We start from the raw sequence: 14,800 nt of genomic DNA, 5'->3' as shown, positions 1-14,800 counted from the left end.
GATAACAAGAATAACATTCTTTGACTTTGGTCTGCTGCAAATGGGCCTAATAGGTGACAACTGATGTGTTCAGCAACAGAACAGAAGATCAACAATTTATGGAAATGTTCACCCACAGGCATCCTGGGGCTAGCAGGGCCCTCCTGCCAAGATTGCTTTCCCTGAGGACCTAAGTCCTAATAAAAAGTGGTGCAGAAACATTAATCAAAAAGAAAAGTTTTAAAGAGTTTATTTTTGAGGGTTATTGTCACTCTTCTTAGTGAATTGATAACCTTAATTGGATATAATTGGAATTGATCCAAATTCTTATTTGGGAATTGAATTGTTTTAGTGATTAAACAAAGTAACTGAGGTCACCACCCTATTCAATGAGATAGTTTCTGGCATGTAATTAATTATAATCTCATTGTAAATCCTTTTGATTTAAAGATTAATGCTGATTCTTTATTTCATTATGCTATTCATGTTTTTGAAATTAAAATTAAGGCAAGCAACAGATCACTGTAGAATATCAATATGTTGATATTTATTTAAAAAGCCAGTTTTATTCTTTGATCAAAAGCAATGGATTTAGTATAACTACTTTTATTCTGTTATATTGTATAGGGAAGAGGCACAGGGGTTACAGAATTTATCACAATTATTTTAATTTATAAATGTTGGTTCTATTGTTTTAATGTTTAAAATAAGGTCAATTCCTCTAGGTTTCTCTTCAAGCATTTGTGAATCTTTTGTTCATCAATTTTTCTTGGGTTATTCATACATATATATATATATATTCATTCATACACATACAGAGTAAAAATAAACTATTTTAACAAGGATGATTGACTTTACTATTCCTCACATTTAGATTAAATAACTATAGCAAGCTTTTTCATGACATTTCAAACCAGCTGGAATGAATGATTTAAATATTTTCTTACAGTAACAGCTACTATTCTATTTAGCATTTTACAACTCATATTTGATATTTTTTGTTCCCTAAACATTAAGAAGGATAATGTTAGAGGTTAGCATTATAAACTAGGACAGTATGTTGTCTGCTATATATGGGTATTATAGAATTTAATGTTTTATTTGTTTGCTAAATATAGAAATCTTATAAAACATACTACTAGTTTAACATTTTCATGTATAGAATGTATTTACAAAGTGACATATAAGAAAATCATCTATTTATTCTTAGGAATATAAATAACACTAGTAAAATATCAAAAGATATTTAATTTTCTGAAACATATCATATGCTAATAATAATTTTGAGGTAATGTCAATATCATGTAATCAGAAGATGGCTTTAGTCCCTTGGTCTACTGCCTACAAAATGGATGGAGTGAAGTTCAAGTTATGCCAATGATAAACTTCATAGCATTGGTGGTTAACAGGCAGTAAAAATCATTTGCCCTATGCTCTCTGGAACGGGCTGTTTGATTTCCACCAATAAAGAGTGAAGGGGAAGACACTGAAATGAATCCTAGAGACAAAGTTAGGTAAAATAACTAAGGTGAAAATGGGCATCCTTGTATTATTCGAGATCTGAGTGAAAAGGTTTTCAGATTTTCCTAGTTTAGGAAGATAATAACTGTGGACCATTGTATACCCATAACAATTAAACATAAAAAAAAAAAAGAAAACTAAAGAAGTGTGAAACTACAGGGTAAGAAAATGAAAGGCAGACTTTGCAGTTGTTTGAGTTTCAGCGTCCATAGCAATAGCACTGAGTTTTAGGATGAAGCAGAGTGAGACTGAAAGGACTTTGATGCTTTCTGATCTCCACCTTCCTATTCTTAGCTAACATTGCCCTGTCCCTGGAGATCAAAGCAGAAATGTAACAATTTCCCTTGCTTCCATTCATAATTGCTACAAAAAGAATAAAATACCTAGGAATAAATCTAACAAAGGATGTAAAGGACCTCTTTAAGGAGAACTACAAACCACTGCTCAACGAAATAAGAGAGGACACAAACAGATGGAAAAACATTCCATGCTTATGGTTAGGAAGAATCAATATTGTGAAAATGGCCATACTGCCCAAAGTAATTTATAGATTCAACACTATCCTCATCAAGCTACCAACGACCTTCTTCACAGAACTGGAAAAAATCACTTTAAACTTCATTTGGAGTCTAAAGGGAGTCCACATAGCCAAGACAATCCTAAGCAAAAAGAACAAAACTGGAGACATCATGCTACCTGACTTCAAAATATACTACAAGGCTACAGTAATCAAAACAGCATGGTACTGGTACCAAAACAGAGATATAGACCAATGGAACAGAACAGAGGACTCGAAGGCAATGCCACACATCTACAACCATCTGATCTTTGACAAACCTGACAAAACAAGCAATGGGGAAAGGACTCCCTGATTAATAAATGGTGTTGGGAAAACTGGCTGGCAACATGCAGAAAGCAGAAACTGGACCCCTTCCTGACACCATACACTAAAATTAACTCCAGATTAAAGACTTAAACATAAGACCTAACACCATAAAAACCATAGAAGTAAACCTAGGCAAAACCATTCAGGACATAGGCATAGGCAAGGACTTAATGACTAAAACACCAAAAGCAATGGCAACAAAAGTCAAAATAGACAAATGGGATCTAATTAAATTCCAGAGCTTCTGTACAGCAAAAGAAACAATCATTAGAGTGAACCAGCCACCAACAGAATGGGAAAAAATTTTTGCAATCTACCCACCTGACAAAGGGCTAATATCCAGAATCTACAAAGAACTAAAACAGATTTACAAGAAAAAAAACAAACCCATTCAAAAGTGGGTGAAGGATATGAACAGACACTTTTCAGAAGACATATATGAGACCAACAAACATATGAAAAAATGCTCATCATCACTGGTCATTAGAGAAATGCAAATCAAAACCACATTAAGATACCATCTAATGGCAGTTAGAATGGCGATCATTAAAAAATCCAGAGACAACAGATGCTGAAGAGGATGTAGAGAAATACGAACACTTTTACACTGTTGGGGACTGTAAATTAGTTCAAACATTGTGGAAGACAGTGTGGCGCTTCCTCAAGGATCTAAAAATGGAAATTCCATTTGACCCAGCAATCCCATTACTGGGTATATATCCAAAAGATTATAAATTGTTCTATTATAAAGACACATGTACACATATGTTCATTGCAGCACTATATACAATAGCAAAGACCTGGAACCAACCCAAATGCCCATCAATGATAGACTGGACAAGGAAAATGTGGCACATATGCAACATGGAATACTATACAGCCATAAAAAACGATAAGTTTGTGTCCTTTGTAGGGACATGGATGAACCTGGAAACCATCATTCTTAGCAAGCTGACACAAGAACACAAAATCAAACACCGTATGTTCTCACTCATTGGCGAGTGTTGAACAATGAGAATGCATGGACACAGGGAGAGGAGCATCACACACTGGGGTCTGTTGTGGGCTCTAGGGGAGGGACATTGGGGGTGGGGAGGTTGGAGAGTGATAACATGGGGAGAAATGTCAGATATGGGTGACGGGGGATGGAAGCAGCGAAACACTTTGTCATGTATGTACCTATGCAACCATCCTGCATCATCTGCACGTGTATCCCAGAACCTAAAGTACAATTGAAAAAAAAAAAAAAGTTTCCCTTGCTTCCGTCCCAGAGCTCTACACTGTTTTCTCTTTCTTATGGGGGCCTGAATCAAGCCTAAACGTGTAAATTAAGTTAACAAAATGTAAACTGTTCAGAGATAACAGCATTTTGTTAGTTGATTCATGAAAATGAATCTTAAATGCAAATGATTTGTCAGGGAGGAAGATAGAGTAAGTTCCAGCCTACTATAAATTATTTTGTCAGTTACCTATTTAAACCCTATTGGTGTGAAGCGTAAAAAGGGCTTTCTCACCTAATGAGCATCTTTTGGGTCTTGTAAATCTCCTCTGTAACCTCTTTGGCTTTTTAAGGCTCTCAGGGTCACACAGTTTCTACAAATGTTGATTATGTGAAATAAACCCACATTCTGAACCTGTGAGAGCTCCAAAATAGTTTAAATGGATGTGAAATCCCCACCCATCTTCCCACATTCATATCACATCCAAACCAGTGCCTCAGGTGGGAACTAGATCTTAAACCTACTCTTAATATCAGAGCTCAGAACTAATCTTATAGTTTATTCCCTCAGTCGTAAATCCTCTGTTTCAATGGTATATCAAAGATAAAACTAAAGAGGAATGTTTTAATATATGGAAATATCATACTTTTTAATGTATATGGTTTCTCTAGAAAGCAAATGTCCTTGTAATCAGCCTATGTCTAATAAAGTGAAATCAGGAGGAATGTTTACTATGTCCATTTTACATTGGGTTAAATTCTACAGCTGTTGTGATCCAGGTAAGGTTCTTAAATCTTAATATTTTAAAACTAATAGCTTGACATGTTGTTTCTAAACCAGTTATCTACTTATCTAGTGCTGTGGTTGTGAAGGTTAGCACAAAAGTGTTTCAGTTTTAATGAGAACTTAAGGAGAAAACAGCATCATATGACAAAGATGTGTTTCCTCTGGTTACAGAATGTTCTAAAATTATGGGAGGACAATTGTGGTCTTGAATGGGGCCCAAAGAAGTCTACTTTGTTAGTTACCTAGTTATCTGACTGAAGTTTGCTCTCTAGTGAAAACTAAATTGCTTACTTCTATATAGAATAATCTTTGACAGTTGAAACCAACCAGAATACATCATTAATCTTCTTCAGATAGGATCTGTACATTTTCATGCAATTCTCCTGCCTCAGCCTCCCAAGTAGCTCTGATTACAGGAGTCTGCCACCACGCCTGGCTCATTTTTGTATTTTTAGTAGAGATGGGGTTTCACCATGTTGGCCAGGCTGGTCTCCAACTCCTGACCTCGTGTTCTGCCTGTCTCAGTCTCCCAAAGTGCTGGGATTACAGGTATGTGCCACTGTGCCTGGCCAACATTTTTTAAGGTGTGGTTGATGTCTCTTGTTTAGTCAAGCATTTGACTGATAATCAATTTGACTGATAATCTATCAATGACGTAAGGTGTAAATGGGATTATACATTCTGACCTCAGAGAATGTTAACCTATATAAGGCATTAAGTTGGGACCTTAAGTCTTACTTTAGTTAGTGTCTAAGTTTACTTGTGGAAAATACATCATTTTGATTATCTTTTACTAGAATGGTAGATCCACTGATGGCTTGTACTGTGTGCCTGGAAAAGCCACAGACACTCAACACCAACACTTAAAAGCAGCTGGGAGGGAGGCTGTATCCTACAAAGCCACAGAGTCAAAGCTGCCCAAGATCACGGGAACCTACCTCTTACATGAGCATGACCTGGGTGTGAGACATGGAGTCAAAGGAGGTAATTTTGGAGCTTTAATATTTGACTGCCCCACTGGATTTCAGACTTGTGTGGGCTGTAGTTCTTTTGTTTTGGACAATTTCTCCCATTTGGAACATTAGTGGATTAAGAATCGTGGACTAACAGCCAGGCTTGGTGGCTCATGCCTGTAATCCCTGCACTTTGGGAGGCTGAGACAGGTAGATCACGAGGTCAAGATATCAAGACCATCCTGGCCAATTAGCTGGATGTGGTGGAGCATGCCTGTAGTCCCAGCTATTTGGGAAGCTGAGGCAGGAGAATCACTGGAATCCGGGAGGTGGAGGTTGCAGTGAGTTGAGATCGTGCCACTGCACTCCAGCCCCTGGTGACAGAATGAGACTCTGTCTCGGAAAAAAAAAAAAAATCAGTGGACTAACAATGAATATTGAGTCTAAAGATGTTGCAGGAGGAAGTTTCTGTCTATGCTGTGGAACTTGGATTTGATCCTGTGGAAAAGGGAAAATAATTCAAGAATTTTAAACAGAATTGCATGATTTGACTACTTTTTTATTTTTTGAAAAATTTTCTTGGTTATTGAGTAGAAAGGAGAATGTATTTGAGGTGCAAAGGGGGATATACATGAGTATTAGAGACAGGGAGACCAGGTAGCTGGTATTAAAATACAGTTGAAAGGTAAGGCATACCTGAATTAAGACAGTAACAATGGGGATGGAGAGAACAGATTTAGACTCTTCAAGTACTTACTTACAGGTGAGTGATTGAATACAGGGTTTAGGGAGAAGCAGAATTCGGGGCAATTTTTAGTTTTCTGTCTTGATCAAATGTAAGTGGTTATGTACTTCATAGAAATGGATACACAGAAAAAAGGAAAAGGAGCTAGAATAAGCAGGGGTGGGACTGATTCAATTTCAGCCATGTTGAATTTCGGATTATTGTGAATTCTGGAGCTAATTATGAGTAACTGGAAAAGGCATGCTTCTTTTGACTTTTGGAGCATAGTAACTAGAAAAATCATACTTACATAAACAGTTTCTAAACAAACTTCTTTGAGACATTTGGTCTCTAAAAACTGCAAAGATTCAAAACAGATTGAATATTTTTCTGCCAAGCCCCTGTATGTAATAAACAGGGTTTAATAACACATTAATAAAATGTGTTTTATTTATTAATGTATATTTAACACATTAATAAAATGTGTTTCAAAATCAGACAGAATTGGGAGGTCAAGTAGGACAATACTGATGTCAGACTGAACCAAAATCTAAAATGTAGAAGCACAAAATAAACCGATTACATTCATCAAACCTTAGTTTTCTCTACAATTTCTATATCAGAAACTTTATTAAATATGATTAATTTTGCCTATTTTAAATTCGTGCAAAGAATGTGCAAAGTGAACATTCTTAAATAAATAACAAAAACAACTATAAAGAAGTGTAGACGGCATCTGTTATGACTTCTGAAGAAGCTGGCATTGTCTATGGTAGGTTAGATAACATAAAGGAAAGAACTCTGAACTAAGCTTGAGTTGTCACTTATTTGCTCTGGGATTCTGATTATTTATACCTGCTTTTATTCAGTCATCGATCAAACATGTATCAAGTACTTGTTATATGCCAGGTTCTGAGAATATAAAAAAACAAATATGGCATTCTGGGTTAAGTGAGGAGGGAAGACCCGCATACCATTACAATTCAATATGATAAATGTGATCAGAGCAGTGCCACTTAAACAGCTGTGAAGAGACAGCCTAACTCACCCAGGGCCAGGAATGAGCTTGGAATAATTTTCTGCTCTGGCCAGAAACAGAAAAGAAACACTAAGAGCTAGTTTTGTTTTTAAAATAAAATTAGAAAACAGTCTGGGGTAGTTTTATGCATTTATTCTGGTCATGATAAGCAAGTACTTATTGGGGTTATATGGTGGTTAATTTTATGTGTCAACTTGACTTGGCCACTGGGTGCCCAGCTATCTAGTTAAATATTATTCTGAGTGTGTCTGTGAGGGTGTTTTCTTATGGGATTAATATTTGAGTCAGTAGAATAAGGAAAGTAGATGGCTCTCCTTACTGTGGTTGGTCCTCACCCAAACAGTTAGACGCCTGAATAGAACAAAAAACAGACCCTCCCATAAGTAAGAGATCATTTTTCCTGTTGCAGGGCCTTCAAATTGGGACCTCGACTTTCCTTCTCCACCTTTGTACTTGAAGTGAACATCTGCTCTTGGGTCTGGAACTACGCTATTGGCTCTTTAGGTTCTCAGGCCCTAGAACTCAGTCTGAAACTAAACTGTGGTTTCTCCTGGATCTCCAGCTTGCCAGCTCTCCCTGTAGATCATGGGACTTTCCGGCCTGCACAAATGTGTGAGGCGACTCCTTATAATCTCTCTCTTTCTTTCTTTGCCTCTTGCCTTCCCTCTTTTTCTTTCCCTGTATACACATACATACATATATACAAACATCATATACGTTATGTTTCTCTGGAAAACTCTGACTAATACAAGTCATTTAATTAAAGTGCTGGGGTTGGTCCTAAAGTTCTGTGTTTTTGAAAAAAACTAAAGAGAAGTTTACAACTTAGACCTTGGAAAACCCAAGGCTGGATGAAACAGCGATTGATAGTGGTTGAAATTAAGGTCAATATACCATTCTGAAAGAAGTGATCTGTTTCATTTAAAACCAAAAAAATTTGTTTGTTTGTTTTTGTTTTTGAGACAGAGTCTCACTGTCTCCCAGGCTGGAGTGCAGTGGCAGGATCTCAGCTCACTGCAACCTCTGCCTCCCGTGTTCAAGCAATTCTCCTGTCTCAGCCTCCAAGTAGCTGGGACTAGAGGCACACGCCACCACACACGGCTAATTTTTAGTAGAGACGGGGTTTCACCATATTGGTCAGGTTGGTCTCGAACTCCTGACCTCAGGTGATCCACCCACCCACGCTGGCTCCCTAAAGTGCTGGGATTATAGATGTGAGCCACCCATGCCTGGCCAATACTGAAATTTTTGTTTTTATTAAAGTTTCATTATTAGAAAAATGAATTGAGCAATAATAAAAATATGAATCACCAGTTTCAATAGAAATATTGGTAGGTTACAATCCTAATGTTTGCATCCTAATTTCACCAGTGGTTGGCCTGCTTTGGGGTTAATAAAAACATTTAAACATGGACAGAATAGAGAAATGTACATTTTTTTTTCTATTTTTTAATAAACAAAATTGTCCAGGCTTATTTCCCAATAGATCTTACCTCTTCTCCTTCTCCTTCTCCTTCTTCTTCTTCTTTTTTTTGTTTTTAAGATGGAGTCTCACCCTATTGCTCAGGGTGGAGTGCAGTGGTGTGATCTCGGCTCTGTAACCTCCCCCTCCCGAGTTCAAGCAATTTTCCTGCCTCAGCCTCCCAAGTAGCTGGGATTACAGGCATGTGCCACCATGCCCGGATAATTTTTGCATTTTTAATAGAAACAGGATTTCACCACGTTGGTCAGACTGGTCTCGAACTCCTGATCCTATGATCTGCTCATCTCAGCCTCCCAAAGTGCTGGGATTACAGGTGTGAGTCACTGCACCCGGCCGGTCCTACCCCTTCTTACATGCTGAAGGTTTACATTTTTGTCAGGTGCACAGGTGACTGATTAAATAAATAATTTGAATAAACGGAGCTCAACCTACTCTAGGGCAGAAATTTATGAAGTAAGAATTTTAAGCTGTTTTTCAAATAATTTAATAAAATATTTGGAATATTTATGTAAAGATATTAATAAAGTAGGGATTGAAGTGACCTAAATTACTATAAAAATAATTGGTTAAATAATTATGAAATACTATGCAGTCATCAGAAATGGTGTTGTTAAACTCTAATTATGACATGAGAGGATACTAAACCTATCTACATATGAAATCAACATGGAATAAATTGTACCAGTATTCCTGTTTAGAAAGGAACTGTCTTTGTGAAAGCACTTAGGGTAAGAGAGAACCTGGTTGCGTGAATGGAGGGAAATGAAGAATCCAAAGAACTATCTGTCTGCTCTGCCTGACAACCCGGGGGACAGAGGAGAGTGAAAGGACTTACAGGAGAAAAGGTCCAGTGAGATGCTGTGACAAAGGGATTGTTTATAATTCAGGGCTAGTGCAAATATCCCAGTAGGAGGCTTACCAAAGAACCCTTTAGAACCTTAGATATGTGATGTTTGATTTAAATGTTGGTACTGCTATGAAGTAATTTTTTTTGTCTTCCCACTAAATCTTCGGTAAAGTCTGCTCCCAGATGCTATGTATAAAGTGGGACTTTCTGCATAAAGAGGCTGAATTTGATATCAAATGTGGAAGAAAATGTATGACAACTGCAGCCTGGAAGCAGAGGAGTTCAGGAGAACAACTGGGAATTCTGAGGCTCCATCCATAGAATGTGGATTGAGGGTTTGAGCTAATATTATTTCGATCTGACTGGGTAAGGAGGAGGCATTAGCTGAGACTGATATGTGATATGTAGATGATCTTAAATCATATTTTTTTGTGCAAGTTGGAGGCTACACTCATATGTGCACACACATTTACATGAACGCACAAAGATGAGAACATTGTACAGCAATATGTAAACTGTTCTTCTGGGAGGTTGGATTTAATTTCTTCTTTATATATTTTTTCTTTTGAATTATTTTAAAATAAGCACTTTTTGCTTTTCAGATCAGAAAATAAAAATATTTGTTCTGAAAAAACTATTTTGCTTTGCTTCGAGAACAAACTTTAATCAAGCAGAGGCTGAACTTTGCAAGAACAGAGAAATATCATGGACCCACTTTATGTATTCTTTGTAAATTCTGCGTGAGATTCGACATGTATTAGAAATGGTGCGTACATTGCAAGCGTTTTTTTTTCCCCTTTTCTCTTGTTGCTTTGCCTTAGGTAAATTACAGCTTTGGAAGGGTTATGAGGTAGATCGTATCATGCTTTTTCAAGCTGTGCTTCCACTTATGGTGTCTGTCCCCTTTTTTCTAGGATGTTCTTCTCCTTTCTCATCCTGGCAAATACACTTGGAATGTCACTTCCTTCTGGGAAAGCTGTATCCAGCTCCAGGAGTACTTATTTCTTTTGTCTCTGCCCCTGTGGGGCCTTGGCTCTACCTGAAATAAGGTTCTTATCACATCATTGTGTGCTTTTTCCTATTTACAGCTGTTTTCTCCACTAGATTATTAATTCCACAAATTTTCACCTCACAATTTTTGGAAAGACTACTGGTGTGCCCAAGATTTCTGTGAATTCTCAAGTTCATTTCTGGCCTCGATTTCCCACCCATACAGAATTTGATGAGAAGTCACCTTGACCCCTCACGTGTGCTCTCCTTAGTTAGATAGGACACAGAACTATGTCTTTGTATCCCCTCTGCTTAGCCCAGATTCTGGCATGGAAAAGTTTCTCAGTTTGTGTTGCATGGATAAATCCTGGAGTCAAGTGCTTGCAATATGGAGCCTGCCGTTACTCAGTGCAGTCATAGCTACAAGGCTGCTCCATCGCATAAACTCATAAAACAGATTTTCAGTAGGCTTTTAACTGTAAGTACTATAACAACATCAACAAAAATTTTAAGCACAGATACATTATTGACACTTTAAATAATTCATACTTATTAAGAATGAGTATACGTGTTATATGCCATCCCTCCAACACTGATATTTGCAAAAAAATCAACACTTTCTCTTAACTTTCTAGTGTGATATTTACTTTGCAACACATTTAGAATTGTCCCATCTGTATTAGGTTTAACTTCAAAAATATTTGGGGTCTGTTTTGTATCCAACTTGAAGAGAAAACTGCTCTGTCTTTCCACTATCATCTATTATTATTATGTTTTCTGTAATGCATTATACCATGTGTAACTAATATGTTAGAATTACAGAAAAGCATCTGCTTCTGTTTTAATGTCTTGATAAAAGTGTTGTAAATATTGTAGCTGTATAAGATTCCTTTTCTTAAAGGATCTGTTTCATTTCACCTGGAAACCATCCTAATTCTTAAATCCTTCAGCCAGATGCTGTATCTAGCAGATGAAATGTATGGCTTTTAATCAACTTTTTTGTTAATTAGTCATAGAAAATATGCAGCTTTATATTTTTAAAAAGTGGTGTTAAAATTCCAAGGTAAACAAAGAACCAATGATATAAAATTCATTCCCATACCGTACAATTAACATAGTGTTCATATTTATTTAATTACTCAAAACTTGGAAAGTAGACTTACAATGTAGAAATAAAGCATTAGGGGCAGCAGAGACTACTGCTCACATGGTGATGTGACTTTATTCAAGGAGCCCTATCTTTTGAAGAGCCACTATGCATCCGATTGCCTCCTCATGCCCTTTTCACTCAGTGGTAATCACTTTAAATAAGCTTTTGGGGGCAGCTGGAGGGTTGCCCTTTCTCCATTAGGACGCATATTGCAGTGGGAACAGAGAGCAGTTAAGGATGAAGCAATAAACTCAAGTTGGGTTATATTCAGTTTGTCGCTTTTAGGTTGGGAAGGAGGGGTCAGAGGTTAATTTCCTGTGCTTTTTTTTCCTGGGAAACCTTAGTTTCACAGAATGTTAGAGCTGAAAGTGGATGTAGATATCATCTAGTTCAATAACATTCATTTCGTGCATAAATAGAATCTTACAAATGTTAAACGTGTAACAGCAAGGAAAAATAATGTCATCCTGGTATTAAGATCTACATAAGATTATCACAAACTGTCATTTTATTCTTTATAGAAAGACCATTGGTGTGCTCATGGTTTTTGTATCTTATCAAGTTACTTCTGGCCCCAACTTCCTGCCAATACTGAATTAGATGAGAGATCACTTTGACATCTCACATGTGTGCTCCTGAATCACATAGGACTTAATGACTTTTTTCCCTTAATTTTCCCACAAAACATACTCCTGCGGTTCAGCGCGGTCCTGCTGTTTCCTTTGTCACAAAATTCCTACCTGATTTAAAAGCAGAGATTTTATTTCTTATATTTATCTTTTTCCTCAAATGGCACTTTTTTTAGTTCACTCTGACAACAGATGGTGACAGCTCCATCTATTTATTGTCTATCTACCTGTATCATCTATCTGTCACCTGTCTGTCTATATTATGTATCTGTTGATGCGAATTAATATAATCTATGAAAGTTGTCAGAACCAAAGTGGAGTCACTTGTGTCAAACCCTAACAAGAGGGAGCTGAGAAAGGCCACGAAGGCAGGGCTATCATGCATCATTTATCTGATAACAGGACCTATCATAATACATTTTTCCAAACTGCAGCTTGCTCCAGGAGCCACAGGACAGCTAGCATCACAAGAACAGATAGCTGTTTGTGCAGAAACAGTTGCCTGAAACATTGTCTCCACTCATGAACTGGCCTGAACTCCTGAATAGACTCCTGTAACCAATGTTCTCTCTGTTTCAAAACAACTTAGATGGACTCCTCTTTTAGTCTTTCAAAACTTGCTCTTGCTTCATCCTTCTCTGATATGCCTTTGGCCCACCATGGCACACATATTCTGGATTATAATGCTTGTTATTGCCAAATAGATTTTCATTAGAGAGCCTCTCTCTGTTGACAAAAACAATAAATAAACACAAATAAAAAATAAATAAATCGATTTTGATAGTATTTTTAAGTGAATGTACACATAATGTTAGAACTATCCCTTTTCATTCAAGGAACACCTCTGTTACACATGAACTGTGTACCCCTTTCTCTTTCTGTGGTACTTGTCTGATAAAACCAAAATTCTGGTTAAATCTGACACTTGGGTCTTCTATGCCTGCTGCTGAACAGCTGAATGCAGCTGGAGAAAATTACTCAACCATGCCGAGAGACTTCTTATTAACTCATGACTTCGTAGCCCTTTGGCACTGACAGTAGTAAGACTTCATTTCCCCATTATTCACTCTCCCACAAAGATGGCTATTTCACATCTTTTCCCCTCTGCTCAAACCCCCAATATTTTTTCCCTCTCATCCTCTCAAGCTAATGATTCCGTTTCCTATTCCACCAAGGAAATAGAAGGAAGCTAAAGAGAACTTTCTCATCTCTATATCACCTGATCAACTAACCTACGTGCATCTGACCCACAACCTCTGTCATCTGTCTTGTTAATAGGGATGAATGCACTGTGCTCACACCTAAGGCCAGCCTTTCCACTTGTACACAGTTGTATCTCCAGTACTTGGTGCTGTGCTTGGCGCATAACAGATATGCAGAGATGCAATCCTTATAAATGACTGACAATGCCACTCTTGGCCTAGTTGACATAGATTCAAAGGCTGTCCAACGAGTAAAATGCTAAGCCTTAAGAGTGTGGCTTCTGTTATTTCCATTTCACGTCACTAAAAGAGAAAGCTTTTATGCTTTCTCCCTGGGTTCAGGTTGGATGTGGCTGCCGTATATCTGAATTCTCTTTGTTTAATTATTTAATTATATATATATATTTTTTTTTTCTTTTTTTCTTTTTTTTGAGACAGAGTCTGCTCTGTCACCCAGGCTCCAGGAACGCACTGGCATCATCTCGGCTCACTGCAACCTCCACCTCCCGAGTTCAAGCAATTCTCCTGTCTCAGCCTCCCTAGTAGCTGGTATTACAGGCATGTGCCACCATGTCCTGCAAGTTTTTGTATTTTCAGTAGAGATGGGGCTTCACCATGTTGGCCAGGCTGGTCTCAAACTCCTTACCTCAGGTGATCCACTCACCTTGGCTTCCCAAAGTGCTGGCATGAGCCACCTTGCTCAGCTGGTAATTAAAATATTTTTATGGGTACATTGTAGGTATATATATTTATGAGGGAACATGGGATATTTTGATACAGGCATATAATACATAATCACTGGAGGTCAAGTGGTGTTTCTTTTTTTTTTTTTTTTTCTTTTTTGAGACAGAGTTTCGCTCTTGCTACCCAGACTGGAGTGCAATGGCGCGATCTCGGCTCACCGCAACCTCCGCCTCATGGGTTCAGGCAATTCTCCTGCTTCAGCCTCCTGATAGCTGGGATTACAGGCACACGCCACCGTGCCCAGCTAATTTTTTGTATTTTTAGTAGAGATGGGGTTTCACCATGTTGACCAGGATGGTCTCGATCTCTTGACCTCATGATCCACCCGCCTCGGCCTCCCAAAGTGCTGGGATTACAGGCGTGAGCCACGGCGCCCGGTGGTCAAGTGGTGTTTCTATCATTTCAAGCATTTATTATTTCTTTGTGTTACAAACATTCCACTTAAAGTCTTTTAGTTATTTAAAAATATATAATGATTTTTTATTGACTATAATCGCCCTGTTGTTCTATCAAATATAGATCTTATTCTATTAACTATATTTTTGTACCCATTTACTATACCCACTCCCCCGTACCTCCCAGTACCCTTCTCAGCCTCTAGTAACAATCATTGTTACCTCCGTGAGTTCAATTGTTTTAACTTTTCA

This window comes from Aotus nancymaae, unplaced genomic scaffold (assembly GCF_030222135.1).
Source record: "Aotus nancymaae isolate 86718 unplaced genomic scaffold, 86718_ANA_hifiasm-v0.15.2.pri h1tg000022l_1, whole genome shotgun sequence".
Classification (NCBI taxonomy): Eukaryota; Metazoa; Chordata; class Mammalia; order Primates; family Aotidae; genus Aotus; species Aotus nancymaae.
Note: the sequence above shows the minus strand (reverse complement) of the source record.